Genomic DNA, 17,291 nt, shown 5'->3' on the forward strand with positions numbered 1-17,291 from the left:
TACTGGAATGAAGTCTCTGCTTTTTCTTGCTCTCCTTTTCTTTTAATAGAAACATTTCTATTAAACTCATATTTCTATTAAACTATTAAAGTTTCTTGAAAGCTCAACAGGCTGCATTGATCCAAAGCATGCCGCTGTTGCATTCAGTTGCACACTGATTAGAGGTGTCCAGAAGCCTGCTATTATGAGACGGGCAGGACACTGTTGTACTTAACAGAGTCAAGCAGTGCTTTTTCTTTACCTGCTAGTTTAAGTACCAGTAGTAGAATTTAACGTGTTAATTCAGGTTTACTTGTGTAACCTGGTTTTGAATGGACTTAACTGGTAGCAACAGGACCAAGTGAAGGGGTGCTTCTAAACCACCGATTCTCGTCTGGCCAAAAAGCTGGGAAGTTGAGCTATGCTTTGTGATGCTCCCTGCTCACAAACAGGAATTACTTGACTTAAGCAATATTTTTTAAAAGAAGAAAAGCAGATAAAAGGCGGGTAAGTGGAATAATATATACAATCTTAAATTATGACTAACACTGTTTCACAGACATGTCCTCTGGTAAGGTCATTGCCCAGCCTACTGCATTCACACTTTGTGGCTGTCAAACCTCACTGGCTGGCAGGACTCAGTACAAGCTACCTTGGACCTTGCACTCCAAACTGGCTTTGTTGCCCTAAACTCCTTCCAGCCAGCCTCCATTTCACCAGCAGTTCTGGTTATGGTCCACAACATTACAGCTAATAGAGTTCTCTGGCATGCAGGAAACATTTAAAAGCATCGCGGCTTTTTCAAGCAAAAGCAAAGTCTTTTGCCTTCTTATTTTTTCCCTATAGCTCCACACACATACTTCATTGCCTTACTTTAGGGTGAGCATTCACCTCAACTGCCATTGGATAAATGGGGTCAGATAATTAATCCAAAAGAAAATGAGCCTGCCAAAAAAAATTACTCATTTACTCATGAGATCAATGAGCTTTTGAGTTCACCTTCCAGCCACATGATCTCCAGATCTGACTCAAGGGAGGAGGCAGGAACATATATGTCTCAGGAAAAAAAAAAAAGAGAGAGAGAACAGGACTGTGCCTTTTGGCATCAACCTGTGTGAATGTAGGTTAGATGCAGTGTGAAACAACATCTCTGATATGGCACTCTGAAGAATACTTTTTCCTAGACCCACCTATACTGACATATAGAGGGAAAACTTAAGATTTCATCCTTTTTTACCTCCATTACAGCCTGGTGCCATCCCCTCATGTCATGCTATTGCTTCTCCTGATATAAGACAGAACAAAAAAAAAGTGCAAAAGACTCCTTCTTGTATGAGTACTCTTCTGAGCATCACCCACACAGAGTTTTGGGAAATCCATATTTCCTTGGGTCTGCCTGTAACATGAGCTCATCAGCCACGCCATTAGCATTAAGCTATGTCGGAGAATTTGGATGTTCATTGAAGAAACAATTTTTTTGCACCATACAGAAAGGTTCTGTAGGTCCACTTAACTGAGCAAAACGTGCTGAAATTGAACTGCCTCTCTCAGTAGGATCGTGGAGCTGGCAGGGATCTGGGTTTGTTGTATCCAACATCTAACTGTTACAACCACTTACGTCACAGAATCACAGAAGGGTTGAGGTCAGAAGGGACCAGTGGAGGACATCTGGTCCAACCTGACTGCTCAGACAGGGTCACCGAGAGTTGTTTTTCCCAGGACCATGTCCAGACAGCTTTTGAATATCTCTAGGGATGGAGACTCCACAACATCTCTGGGCAACCTGTGCCAGTGGTCAGTCACCCTCACTGTAAAACAGTGTTTCCTGATGTTCAGAGGAAATGTCCTGTGTTTCAGTTTGTGCCCATTGCCCCTTGTCCTGCCACTGAAAAGAGACTGCCTCTGTCTTCTCTGCAGCCTCACTTAAGGTATTTGCGTACATTGCTATGATCTCCCTGAGCCATCTCTTCTCCAGGGTGAACAATCACAGCTCTCTCAGTCATTCTTCATACGAGAAATGGCCCAGACCATTGATCATCTTTATAGCTCTTCCTTGGACTATCTCCAGTACATCCATGGTTCTCTTGTACTTGGGAGCCCAGAACTGGACACAGCACTCCACATGTGGCCTCACCAGTGTGGAGTAGGGAGGAAGGAGCACCTCACTCGGCCTGCTGGCAATACTTTGCAGCAAATGCAACCTGGGATGGCACTAGCCTTCTTTGCTGCAACGACACATTGCTGGCTCACATCATGTAATTCCTTCAAAGTTAGCTGATACAAGTTGAAATATGCAAGTAGGGATAGAAACAGAACGAAGTAGAAGAGCCAGTACACAACAAGGAAATTAATTTATATGTTGCACAAGTGATTTCCCCCCAACTTTTGGCCATGTTTAGCTAGAGAGCAAAGAGAGTTGTTTAACTTGGCTTTTTTTTTGTAGTGTTTTAATGTCCGGTCATTGTCCTGGTTTGAGGCACTATACCACAACATCACGAAAAAAAATTTTCCTAGAAATCCTTTTTCACCTGACCGACAGAATTTCATTGCCCCTTGTTGTTTTCTTTTAAAAAGTAAAACAGAAAATTAATTAGGGGGGAGAAGCACAGTTCTGCCTTAAAAGCCATTTCAGTTCATGTATTTCAGGTTGATGATTAGGAGGACATATATCCAGTGCTGTCCAGCTTCTAAAAGTTTAATGGAGAAGTAACATCCTTTCTCAGCTGCAGCTGAGTGCTTGCTTTGCAGCCCTTGGATAAACTGGAAGATTGCAGGTCACACAAGAAGGAAGTTAGAGAGCTGAAGGAATGACTGAGTTGTTTCTTGCTACAGTGAGCCTCCAAGGAGCTGCCCAAATAAGCTGGGAGAAGATTTATGTGTCTGACAGAAGACGTTTATAAGAAAAGTGAGGCAGGAAACAGCAAGGGATAGGGAAAAGTTCACTGAAAATGCTTTGTTCAAGTTTCTGGGCCAGGACTTGGAGGGCTGGAAAAGCTGGAAGTTTTCCTTTCAACTCCAGTGGAGAGTGTTTCTAAAACTAGCAGAATCAAGGAAATGAGTGCCACAGAACCTGTTTAGAGATGATAGACTTCTGTCCTTTTAGGTCCCTAGACACCAGGATATCCTGAATGGGGAGACAGTCTGAACAGTTTGCTGGCAGGCTCAATCACAAACATATCACCGGACTACTGGATGGAAGCAGTGACCGATGGAGAAAATGCAAAACTGTGGCAGCATTTCCCATCCTTAGCCTTATGCGTTAAACATCATTAACAGGGTACAAACAGATAAGGATCCCATGAGCTACTGCTCAAGTCTGCCATGTATGAAGATTATTTTTATTCATGTTTTTAAACTATGCAATTCACGACACTCATGCAAGAAGCTCCAGGAGACATTCTAGGAAGACCTACTGTGATACTAGCTGATCTTATCCCACCTGCTCACCCTCAAACCCTGAAATTGTGAGTGCTGCACTGAGTAAAGAGACTAGCATTTAACCGGACATACAGAATGCACATTCACTGATTTGGGTGTTCTTTGAACAAAAGAAATTCATTACAATACCTCCCCTCTGTTATTCTTTTTCTTTTTAAAAAATAAATAAAGTTCTATTTTGATTTTTTTAGAGCTTTGTTGCTCTTTGCACATTTTTATTGTGTTTGACATCTCCTTTCTGTGGGTGGATGTGGCTCTCTGAAGTGAAAGGCAGTGACAGCTGCTGAAGGTCTTCAGACAGATTGAGTTTTCAATGCTGGGTCCAAGTATGTTTAAAATGTATTAATGTAGTGAGATGGATTGTATTATGCTAGAAGATAGATCCCAGATTTTATCATACGCATTTTTTGGTACCCTGCAGCATTTTCTTTTCTAGTAGTCCAGGAAGCTTGTTTCTAGAAGAATTTATAAAGGTCTCAATTATGTGTGACAGTGTTATAAACCACCAGGAGGTAAAATGTGTGTTGCAAATCCAGGCGTGTCCGCTGACGCAGCCCTTTCTTTAAGTCTGTTCATGAATCAGTATAGCATAAAAACGGCTCCATGACAGAAGATTATCTTGTCTGGAATGCGGTGGTATAAATTTGATATGCAGAAGGAGCTGTGCTGTCCTGCTTTTGTGCCTGTGAGACACCGCCAGTTCTGAACAGACTACAAAAAGGCAAAATGGGAGAAATTCTTAAAGGAAGTTATGTTCTTCACTCCTAAAGCCCATTGTAAAGTCCAATTCCTGTTTCTTTATAACTCGTTCTCTCATTTTGACTGCGGGTTCTTTGAAGCATCGATTTGTGTGGTTGAACTTAATGGCAGGGCAGCTCCACACACTCGCAGTTCTCTGGCAGTGTGTTGTGTTTGCCTGCACCTATTCATGTTGTTGTATTGCTGTGGGTAGGTTTATAGTGTCCCATTTTCATAAAGGCAAGAATTTAACCATTTCTAATAGAAATGATGAATTTTGAAATGATATCCAGACATCTTAAAGCTTCTAGTAACACTACAGAAGAGACAAGATTTCAGCAGTTACTTCTTCAGCATCTTCAGTTATATATTTCAGGTATATTTTAGCAAAAATATATCTTTTACACAGTTAGTAAAAGCTTTTAAAAGCTAAGGTAAAAGACAGTGCTTGTCCTGGTTTCGGGTGAAACAAAACCAATTTTGTTCAGTAACTTTGCTTCTTAGCTGGGCCACTTCTAACTACTGAAATTAACAGCACATTGTGCAGACACTGTTCGCTCTCAGAGTGATAAGACCTATGTTTATAGCAGATGCGAAGGCATGGTATGCAGAGAGGCTCGTGCTTAGAATTATTGTTACAACAACCAAGGCCAACCAACTTTGTTATTTGCCCCATTGGAGGGTCGGAAGCGGAAAAGCACAGTTAGCATTCAGAATCAAAACTGTTCAATCAACCCAATGTAAACACTCAACAAGAAGAAGCAGACTATCGGCATGGTTAGAAAACAATAACATTTGAAATATTTGACTAGCACAATCATCCATTGTTTCAACTGAATAAACGCACTTCAGGTTCCAAATGACATTCTGCTGATCAAACAAATTCTCCTTGTCCATACTGCACTGCCAAATTTTTCTAGCAATTAGGTTAAAATATCTCCCTTTGGATTATACTTCCAGTTGAGTGATATCAGACCAGTCAGAGAAAAAAGACAATGATGATGACCTAAACCCAAAGTGTTTATTCTTATCGAAAAAGGTTGAGTGTGTCATCCTTAGCAACGTGTTGCATGTCTTCAAAACCATGGTAGAGCACATAGGATGGGCAATGAGATTACTCTCTGAATCTAAGGAAGAGGTAGTTGCTTTAGTGCATTTCTCCCTGTTCTGTTTCATTCTACTTGCTTGCAGTGTATTAGCCACAAATAGACAAATTTTTTAACATGCTGACCCTTGACATTTCTTCTTAACTAATAGTCCTAGATGAAGCAGGATACAACAAATTCTTAGAAGGGAATAGGGAGAAATTAAAATGGAAATCTCAAAGAAAAATAAACCAAACACGCAGGAACAACATTGGAATGTGCAAAGACATACAGACACAGACAGATACACACATACACTGTTAAAACTCCCCCATGCCCTGTCTAGGGCTTTCTTTCAATGTCAACCTGAAGTCACCAAGTTTCCTGCCTCAGACTAATCCAACAGTGTTTTGAAGCTGCCTTCTTTCTGGTAAGAGTGTTTTCTCTGCCCGGCTTATTCCACTTTTCTGTCTGGGATTGTAGGACCCACTAGCAAGAAAATGCAAGCAAAAGTTTTGCACCATTATGTTGGATTTGAGCAGAAGGCTGAGGCCTGCTGTGCACACCACAGTGCTGTCCTCCCAGCGTAACTATTTTGACAAAAAAACCTGTTCAGAAGAGAAACAAGGTGACAGATGATGGGATTCTTGAGTTCACGGTCAAGCCTAACAGCTGCCATCATTACCAAGATGAGGCACAAACAGCCACATTCATCTGTGGTGCAAATGCATTGATGTCAGCAGATGAAACTGGCTCAAAAGAAACGTGGCTGCTCTGCTGTAGGGTTGTGTCTGAGTGAAGGGAGGGTAAGCAGTAGAAAAAAGGCACAGCATTTTAGTAAATATGCAAATTGCAATCTAATATGCAAAGCCTCTAGTTTGTTGCTCCAAACACTCCAATAAATAAAGCAAGCTCACCATTTGGCAACGTATTCACACATAACACTGTGTACTTTCCACATAAAGCCTTCCAAGTCAACTGGCTAATTATTATTATTTTCTCTTTTGCTATTAGAAAAGCACCTTCCACGAAAACAAGAGCCTCATTTTATTGGGCACAAGATCTCTCTTTGAGGATTTATATATCGGATTAATTAGTAGTTGGAACAGGACTCGCTCCCTCTCACAGCTTTGATTCTCCCATTAACAGTCTGTGGCTTGGTGCTAAATCTCAGAAGACAGTACTGCTATTTACTGTTCTGTTTGGTGTGGGATTGCTAGTTCTTATCTGTTTAAACACAACCGACGATGTCAGGACAGCTGACAAGCAAAGGCAGTTTGTAATGACTAGTTGTAATGTAACTGCCGATCCTAACACTTTTATAAACTAATCATCTTTCTTTTGATTTAATTCCTAAGCATTAAAACACTATAAAAGGACAATCAGCATGAGAGTTTGGGGAGAATAAAATCCTTTTTATTAGTATTGTTAATTCTGTTAACTAGAGTCTTAATTTGGAAATAATTTGCTAGAGGTCTTCTTTGTGCATTGTTGTCCCTCCTTGCGTGCTTAATTCCTCAAAAATCATTCTGCATTACAGAGGGGCCATTTTAACCTCCTTTGGTGGTCAACTGTTGTTGCTTGTAATTCATACCCCACCCAGACTGAGATATGTTAGTTGCTTGACTGAATCACACTGCATTTTGCCTCTGAGGCATCCGTGTGAAGATAAGCCATCATGCAGCTGAAATTGCTTTAATTGCAGTGGGATCGGGCCAAAACTACTCAGAGACTTGGGGGAGTGCTGAGCAGGAGATGCCATGTCTTGCTTCCATTGCTTAAGCATCAGTGTCTGACAGTTCGGTTGTCCAGAAGACTACCAGAGGAACCTTAAGCAGCATCTCAGCAAAAGCTGGCGCACCCACTGCACCATGCAGCAAGTTCTCCAGGCAGCTCTACAAGTGGCAAGCTTTCCTCAGCAGCAGAGACAGAACATGTCCACACTAGGGCGTGCCCACAATCTGGGCCAGCTGGTTCCTGGAGATGCGCTGATGGCCCATCAGGACTTGTCCCTCAGACAGGACACCACACTGACATAGCTGTGGGCTCCAGTATGGAGCTGGCTTGCACCCAGCCTGCTCACAGGACTCACAGAAAGCTTCACTCTGCCTCCTGCACCGCTTTAAGTAATCCCATGCTTAAAGCTTTAAAATCTGCAGAGCTCACAGTCGAATACAGCATGAGTCATTTTCTTTCTCTTCTCTTGTTTTCCCCGTCAGCAATGATAATATTCTCCTCTGACAAAACTACAGAGGCAGAATTCAGAAGATATTATCCCTCTTCAAAAGCCAGCCACGATAACACCAAACTTAGACATCCCAGGTGCATTAAACTGAATGTTAGGGAATTTCCAGACAATTGCACTGCCAGCTTCAGCCCCATCCAAGGAGAATGTTTAAAACAGAGAGAGGGTAGGATTCAGATTTTATTTTGCTTATACCAACAAATCTAAGGTCCAAACCTGTTTCATTACAGTTAATTGCAGAAGTTGCACTGACTTCAAATTGGGTGCCAAATTGGATGCCTAATGACAGACTTAATAATCTGCATTTTAAACATGGCACTGGGTACCCGTCCTGTGCAGAGATGCAGAAATTTTAATCTCAGAAGATATATTTGCACTTGGCTTCACATCACCTTTAATTAAACTTCACCCAAGAGGTTTTTGTCTGTGCTTTTTTTTCAATTTAAAGACAAAAACAAAAGCCCTTTCAAAAACTTAAGGTTTGACCTCTTTTTAAAGGCTGCTTACATTCAGTGAATTATGCTCTAACATAGATTTTGATTAACTTTAGTGCTGAACTCTTATGGATGACTCATAAGGAATATGAGGTTATCAGTCTTTAACTCAAACCTTTGAAATACTCCCATTTTTAGTAGTCTAGGACCCATCCATTAGCAAATAGTTAAAAACATATATAATGTTGAAAGCATTCTTGTACCTAGTTTGGCCAACAGAGGAGATTATGGGCCAGGTTTTAATAATCCTGTGATCTCAATAAAATATCAAAATATATTGGTCTTTTGAAATCCAGGTTCCAGCAATAACTGATTATGAGAGATGAAATTTACATCTAAGCGGGATCTGTACATTTTTTAAAGTCTGGCTTATTTTTCGGTTTGCTACTGGAAGACAGGATTAGAAGGACTCTTTCCAGATGCATTTTGAGGCTGAACTGATTAAACATAGAATCATAGAATCGTCTAGGTTGGACGAGACCTTTAAGATCATCGAGTCCAACCACCAACCTAACATTGCCAAAAACGAGCACTAAACCACGTCCCTCAGCACCACTTCTACCCATCTTTTAAATACCTCCAAGAATGGCGATTCCACCGCTTCTCTCAACAGCCTGTTCCAATGCTTAACAACCCTTTTGGTGAAGAACTTTTTCCTAATATAAAATCTAAACCTCCCCTGGTGTAACTTGAAGCCATTTCCTCTTGTCCTATCACTTGTTACATGGGAGAAGAGACCAACCCCCACCTCTCTACAACCTCCTTTCAGGTAGTTGTAGAGAGCGATAAGGTCTCCCCTCATCCTCCTTTTATCCAGGCTAAACAACCCCAGTTCCCTCAGACAATCCTCATGAAACTTGATCTCCAGACCCCTCACCACCTTCGTTGCCCTTCTCTGGACACGCTCCAGAATCTCAATGTCTTTCTTGTAGTGAAGGGCCCAAAACTGAACACGGTATTCAAGGTGGGGCCTCACCAGTGCCGAGTACAGAGGAACAATCACTTCCCTAGTCCTGCTCACCACACTATTCCTGATACACGCCAGGATGCTGTTGGCCTTCTTGGCCACTTGGGCACACTGCTGGCTCATGTTCAGCTGGCTGTCAACCAACACCCCCAAGTCCTTTTCTGCCGGGCAGCTTTCCAGCCAATCCTCCCCAAGCCTTCAGCGCTGCATGGGGTTGTTGTGACCCAAGTGCAGGACCCGGCACTTGGCCTTATTGAACCTCATACCATTGACCTTGGCCGGTCAATCCAGCCTGTCCAGATCCCTCTGTAGAGCCATCCCACCCTCAAGCAGGTCAACACTCCCACATAACTTCGTGTCGTCAGCAAACTTACTGAGGGTAACTGTCTAACAGACCTTGACAGTTTAAAAATGTTTATCATTATCTCAGCCTTTCTAAGCCCAACCCAATTCCTGCAACCTTCCATTAGAAGCAAAAGAAATTTCCTGAGTTTAGTTTCAGTATCCTACTTATTTGATCTGCAGTTTCCTTTCCTTTCCTATTTTCCTTTCTGTTCTCCCTTCTAAATGCTAGCCCAACCTCATCACCACAACTTCCTACTACTCTGGCAGGTGAATAACTAAGATGTTTATAGAGTTTCTTTTAATTTATTAGCAGGTTTGATTTTTTTCAATCCTTATGAGTTTGCCTGAAAATAAAAATCAATCCAAACATCATAAGATATTTCAGTCTGAATGAAACATTTTAACTGATTTTCAGAAGGAAATATCCTTTCGTATTCTCAGGTTAGACCACCCTGTTTAAAAACAATGAATTAATTCTGGAAGGTATGTGGAAATGTTTAAGGAGATTTCAGAAGAAGAATTTGAAAACAGAAATCAAATTTCCCAAATGGGACATTAAAGCTACATCTACCTTTTATAGCAGGAAAAAAAAAGAAAAGTGTTTAGCTAAAACATATAATCCATCTTTATCTGATCCTTGCTGAAATATTTTAGGTCTATGTCGTTCAGTCTCCTATCTAGACTGCTTCCAGACTCTGCCAGTTATCTTTCCTCTTTTTCAACTTTTTTCTCTTCTACTTAAAATATGGCAATGATGATTTTGCAATAAAAATCAACTTATCTGCAGGTCAGATTTAGTATATGCATTCCATTATTACAGTGCTCAAAGAAACTGCACTCACTACTGTAGAAGACTAACCTCTTTTACAGTGGTTCAAGTTCATTAATGACTACACTCCTTCATAGACATCTGTGAGAGCTCTGTGTCACGTTGATATTTTGATACAGAGAAAGCTGCAAGAAGATTTAAGACTTTGGGGTTTCTTAACTTTCCCTGAGAAATGGAGACACCATGAAAATTCATAGAGATCTAGTAGCAATACTTGACAACCGGTCTGAAATACTGCAAGAGAATCCAAAAACATCCCTTTCCAAGTGAAGTTCTCAGAGCAGCTTTCACACAGCACACTGTAAATCTTTGAAAGCCTGGTATTATGTTTCAGCAGTGGCTTAAACATATATATCAGCAACAGTTTTCAAGCAACATGAAGACCCCACCATGAGCAAGTACCATTCAGGCCTTGGCTGGACAGACAGGCAGGCAATAATTGGGTTTCCTACCCACTGGGACGTTTTGTGGCATTTGTCTCAAGGACTCTGACAGCCTCTTGAATTCTCTGGCACACCACATAGCATGTCTACTTTCCATACACCCGGGCAAACTAGAAGGGAGTACAGCAGATGTAAATTGTAACCTTTTTCTACACCCTTGTCACCCCCAGTCCAATCATACACCCTGAGATTCTTTATCCTACCATGTACAACCCCTTTACGGGGCAAAAATACACCCTGCAGCTCTCAACAGCATGCACTGAATTTCCCTCCCACCCTCTTTGCCCTGTGCTGAAGTTCATTTAACTCACAAGGATATACACATCTTTCCCTCAAGAAAAAAAAGAAATCTTTGCTACTGAAGTTTCAAAGCACATTATTTCTTTGTACACTGTAATCCCTTTGCATTACTGAGAGCAAATCACTTCCTGACATGTCTGGTAAGGGTTATTTCCTCATCCATAATGCTTACCAACAATATTGAAATCTTAACACAATATTTTCATGGCTTATAAATATTTTCCCAGCTAACTGAGTGAGAAGCTCTCTCTTACAAAGAGATTAACTTTCTTTGTCTGGTATCAAATTTAATGTCAGCAAGTGGTGCTAAGTGGCTGATTAACAATTGTTAGCAGCCAAGCGAATGGCTGCGATGCTGTAACCTCTTCAGTCACAACCCACCAATGATGATTTGATTCACAAAGCCCAGCTAGTTCAATTGGGAGTGTAGTTTGGATTTTGTTGCACAAATCGGGTGGCACCAGAAAAATTACCTGAAATGCGTTTATCGGCATATATATGATTTAAAAAAAACCACCAATCTTTCATGGTCCTTGAAGACTATGACTATGCAGGGAGGTCACAAAACAACCTTCTTTCAGTTCTTATATCATCACACTGTAGACCACTCTTCAAATCCACAATTTTAAAGATATTCCTCAAGGTGCATTCGCTACAGTAGTGTCAATTCTCTTAGAGTTATGTTGACTTTGCATCACTCACAAGCACTACAAATCTTTACTTTGCTAAATTATTTCTATGGTAACCATACAATAAGCTTAATGAGATGCTGTCTGCTTTTGCTACCAAAATCTGGCAGACCTTACCTAGGTGTATTCCTTTTTCACTGCCTATTGGAAAAAATCAGAAGATAAAGACTGATAAGCATCATGAGGTAATCTCTTCACACAGAAAGGACTCCAAATTGATGCAGCCTGTGAAAAACCTTAACAGTGGAGACAACTGCATGTGGTAGAAAAGGGGAAGCTGGAAAGGGATATGAAGGGAGGAATAGGCCAAAGAAATGGGACTGCAGAAATAGCTTAGCAAAAGCAATGCAGGTGAACCTAACTCCTGTTGTGATTTAGACTGATCTGTAGACTTTCATGTTGAAGGCCTTCTATTTTTAAGGCTCTTCTGTTATAACAAAAATTACTTATAAGGCAGGAAATTTAGAATTTTTGGAAAATGCTGATGTGGAAAGTAAAGCTGTTTGTGAGAAAGTTTCGACAAATCTCTGACTCAAAAATATTATAAAAACAGTGTCACTTATTTCTTCTGAGCAGTCTGTTTGGCAAACTGAATACCTATGATTATTACGTTCACCCACATTTTTCTGATTATCAGTTTATGAGCATTTCAAGATTTTAGGTGTTTGTTCACAGGCAAGTTGAGGATATTTTTTCAGGAAAATAATTTATTCTTGTAAAATAGCATCACCCAAGCTTAAATAGCAAAGGAGCCAATATAAACCATTAGGAGCAGTCTTCTGGTGTCATCTACTATCAATTCTCAGCACAGAGGTACCAAGAGAGACTGAGATAGCTGTAGCCTCTGTCACTGCCGTTAGCAGCAGCCACCAAGGTATGTGTGCTCATGTTGCATTACAGCACTGAAAATACTTGTCTTTGACACCTTATTCCCAAAGTTCCTCTGCTCTCCCTTCTCAAAGTCCATATGGGGTCTCCTGCCTTTTGCATTTCTTGCAAGGCTCCTAAACCACATTTTAGAGCAGTTCCTCTAACCTCTGTCCAGTATATATATTATATAGGTAAAATTAATGAAGCATTTTAGTCAACAGAAAGTTCAAACATGAATTTGTCTTCATAACTTGAAATGGTCTGAGATGATTGAAATGAGAAGGAAGCCAAGTAGGTCCTGTGAGATGAAAGTATCAGTTATTGCAACTATCTGTGACATAAGGGATTTTAAATCTCAAGATAAAGTTAAAGTTAAATTTTTCTTTTAAATAGGAATGTATATTAATGTACATTTGTTCCCAGTATTTAACCTACTTTAATTGTTTTAGTGAACTAAAAAGGCATGTGTTTCTAATTACATGGAGATAACTGCTGTTCACACTACAGGGATCCTTTGTTTAAAAGCAATTCTTGCTATGCTTTGAAGGCTGTTGGAGAAATATATTAGAAGGAGAAAAGTCCCATGCTTCTGTACACTCAAAACAGCGACTAACTTTAAAAATAATATAGCTGACTTTTTTTTTCAGGTTTAAAATTGATTTAAAATTTGATATTTTTTTTAATATGTCAGATAACACTGTCCTGTCTTTAACTCAGATGCATATTTCTGTCAGCATGTAAAATGCATTGATAACTTGAAAATTATTAAATAATTGTGAAGGAATTAATGCAGGTGTACATGCATCATGGAGCATCTAAAAATATGGCTTTTAATAGCAGGCTCTTATAGGGCATGTTGTCCATGGTAACTGTATCAAATTCTATGTATAGGTATATGCAAATAACTGAAATATTTATTATTTTTCTTTTTAGAAAAAATTTACATCAGCTTGAAATTAATCATTTTATTTCCATTCTCTATTCAGTTATTGGTCCCAACCAGCCATATGTAGTTAAAAGCAATAATGCAAATATATTCTGCTTCAAATGAAAATAGTTGGATACAGTTATCAAATAAATGAATATGTTTTTAATGAATTCACACAAACATCCCTTGGTTATCAAACAGATTTGAAAACTGTCATAGTACAAACTTTCTCCAAGCTCTGTTCTCCACAGAACAAACAACACATCCCCTGATTTAGTAAAAATTTCAGTGTCTATGTCATTAATGAAAACATGCTTACAAAACATACTCCCATCAGTACCTGTACATTACAGAGACTACAGAGATAAAGTCAGTTTTATGATTTTGTAAAATAACTGGCAGCACTGAAGAATGAACCAACCAATTATGCCCTGAAGCAACTAGTGTGACTTTGAATAGAAATCAGGCATTGTAGGGTTGCTTAATACAATATTTCAAAGAGAATGTGAAGATTTGCTCATCTTCTGCATGTAGTCAGTGTTTTCATTGTACAGTGCAGGATATTGTGCTTAAATAATTGTTGACATTTTATCCACGTGGTGCATATATTCTGAATACAACAATGATCAAAGGAGTTGCCTGGGCCACTGGAGATACTATGTGTCATTGATATAAAGCCAGAAAAGAGAAAGCACCAACAAACCGAACTCACTGAAAGTCTTCTATAGCTAATAACAACTGTCCTCTTGTCACCTCCAGATGAGATGAAGGTTAGAGCACAAAAAAATCCTGTCTACATGCCAGCCTGAGTACTCTTAGAAAGTATATTCTTTTTACTCTGGTCCTTTCTGCCAACTATGATTAGGGATCTCCAAGGATACAATGACAGCTCTGAAGATTTGCTGTCCATAGGTTACATTGCCAATATTATTCTCACCCATAAATATGGGTTTTTTTGATAAAATAGCCATGTTAATTTGCAATAATAGTTTTCTAGCTTTTACAATACAGCTTATATGTGGACATTAGCCATTGCAGTGACACCCTGAACTTTTGAATTTAAGAAGGAATAGCATACTGGTAGACAGGACTGTGGAACACGGTTCTTAGATGTCCTCTTTCCTGGAGACTGTCACTTCAGTCAGATGGATTTACACATTTTTAAGGACAGAAGGGAACATTAGGATCATCTAATCTGAAATTCTGTGTTAAAAAAACTTTCATGACGTAGCATACATAAAAATGGGCTGATAATGCTAGAAGCATTCACTATGCATCTAGCATTTTCTCTGTCTAATATCATGCAACACAACATCAGCCTAGTAACATAGAGAAACATTCTTATTTTGCTGAAGGAAAGTAGAGACATGGGATTTATGGGATTTATGGGATTTATGCTGTCACCTAACCAGAATTAAGCAATAACTAGTTGCTGTATCCATTTCAGTGCCCGGTGTACTAAATCTCATTTCCAGTCAAATAGATGGATATGGATATGTACCAACTATAACTTTGGAAGATGACGGTGTAACTATCTGAGCATCTGACACAACTGCTGTATCATGTATTTCTTTAAATTCCAGTGCTGAGAAAAAACATGGACTTTTTAACCTATTTTTCCACTGCTGTTCCTAAGCTGAAGCAAGTGGCTCATGTTTCAGCAGAGCATAGTACCATTGCACAACCTAGTCTTAGAGCTCCTCCAGCTCCCAAGTTCCCAGTGCATGGAAATTTTGTAGCTCCAGAAGGGGAAACCCACCACTTCCTACCAAGTGGATTAGAAAAATAGGTCACTTAAGAATGGTGGTATTACCCCTGCTTCTGAGAGTAGAAAGCAACCCAGCGGTACCTTACAGTAAGAAATGCAAGATACAATCATCCAAGTGGCAACACCGTGGAAACCAGAGTGGGGAGTCAGGGGGAGGAACAGAGAGACTGTCTTCATGAGGATGCCCTTGCTGAGGGCTACAGCTTCTTCCTACTATTCAGACAGATCTGTTCCAAAACCAGGCAGAATAAGTGGGATTCAGAGAATGCTTTCATGACACTTTTACCTTGACAGTTAAATAGCTCTATGGATTCACACTGGTATCACTACCCTTGGGCTGTGGCAGCCCTGGGATTTCTAGAAAAGGTAGTAAAGCCCAAAGATGCAGTGTATAATTTTTACCTAGACTTCTCAAGACTGAAGGGGAGAGCCCATCTTCTGCAATGAATTTTCTTTACATTTCTTTTATGCGGGAGCCCAGGAGGGAGAGTGATAAGGGATCTAGTTGCAGGGCTTGGCAGTGAAGCAGAAATAAAAACAGCAGTTTTGGTGATAATTCTGGTTCACTTAGCCAGATAATGTTTCCATGATTCTTTACAACTACTTCTCTTCTCACACCATTGAGTTTTTCTAGTCTCTGATGTCTACTTTTCTCTCAAAGTAAAGATTTAACAAGTACCCTCTATATTGTCCCATAAGCAAAGGAGACAGGGCTACAGAACTAGCTATTTTCCCATTAAATGGAAAAGGACAAAGATTCATGTCCAGGTTTCCCTGTGTGTTAACTGGGGAGGGTGGAATACAGCAATACTGTCTGTATTAACATGCCCCAAATATATCTTTTTAGCCTTCTCCAGCTTAGCCTTTCACATCCACTCATCTTATCTTAATGCCTGGAATTTCCAGGCTGTTAGTAAGACTTTCTTTCTGTTATATTCTATTTCTTCATTCAATATGCCTAATCCTAATAAGATGAGAACTTTAACTCAGTCCTCCATTAGTCCTAAACTCAGTGCATCATGGGTTTCTTGAATTCAGATGGCTTCATTTCTCGCTGCTTTACTGAAGTCTGTTTTAAACATCTTCTACATCAAGGATTTCTCTTCTGTTTCTCATTTTCATTTTTCATGAGCCCTAAAGTTGTCCTGCATTAAAAAAAAAAAAAAAAATCCTAACTTTGTATTAGCATCATCTTAATGTAAAAGTTTTAAACATTTTCAAATAATTTCATTTTCACCCTCAACACTTTCAATCAAGAAAATGGTGGTCCTCTGTGGATGGGACTCAACGTTGCGCCATATTATGAAACAATGTGTACTAAATAACTGAGAACTCAGCTTCTAGGTAAAATGAGACTGCATGAGATGATTATTAAGTGATTTGCTTGTATTATGTTAAGGTAAATAGCACTACTTGCTAGGGTTGGCAAAGAGTTACAAGTTGCGTGTGTTGTTTTAAGACAGACTGCCAAACAAGGCTAATTATGAAAGATACCATGTGCCAAAATGCAAGATGAAGACTAACGTAAGTAAGCTAGGGCTCAGCTTACAGACATAACAGTTTCCAGTGGCTGCCAATGCCATTTCAGCATAAAACTGATCCTGCTGCTTTCCTTTAACTTTCATATTTTCAGCTGTTGTTTAACCTCTACAAAGGAGGTTCCCCAAGCTGGTATGTCTGTTTAAAACATTCTCATGCAGAGTTTTTCAAGCTAAAAACTATTGTATCATTGAAATGAAGAGTATGCGTATATTAAATCAAGTGTATACATATAATAAATATGCTGAAATAACAAAAAATAACGTAACTGTGTATTGAAAAGTTAGTAAAAAGCAATGTATGTTTTCCTTTCAAAATGAAAAAGACGTCATTATACTATCTTTACTTTATAAGAAAGATATTTCGTATATAAATTCATGCAAGAAAGAAATGTTCAGACAACCGTATTACTTCATTGGCTGAACATCCCTAAGTATGTTATAATTTAGGTCTTAAGGTTTAATTAGCAGAATATAGTTTGGGCAAATGAACAGCATGGAGGTGCCAAAACTTGAAATCCTAAAAATAGGAACCCATAAATCTTCCCACTCTGGTGCACATATGCAGCTGTACAGTACCTGATGGATTGAAAATGCTGCCTGAGAACAGCATTAAGATTCACAGCAGCAGAGGA

Source organism: Charadrius vociferus, unplaced genomic scaffold (genome assembly GCF_000708025.1).
Source record: "Charadrius vociferus isolate BGI_N301 unplaced genomic scaffold, ASM70802v2 scaffold97, whole genome shotgun sequence".
NCBI classification, from domain to species: Eukaryota; Metazoa; Chordata; class Aves; order Charadriiformes; family Charadriidae; genus Charadrius; species Charadrius vociferus.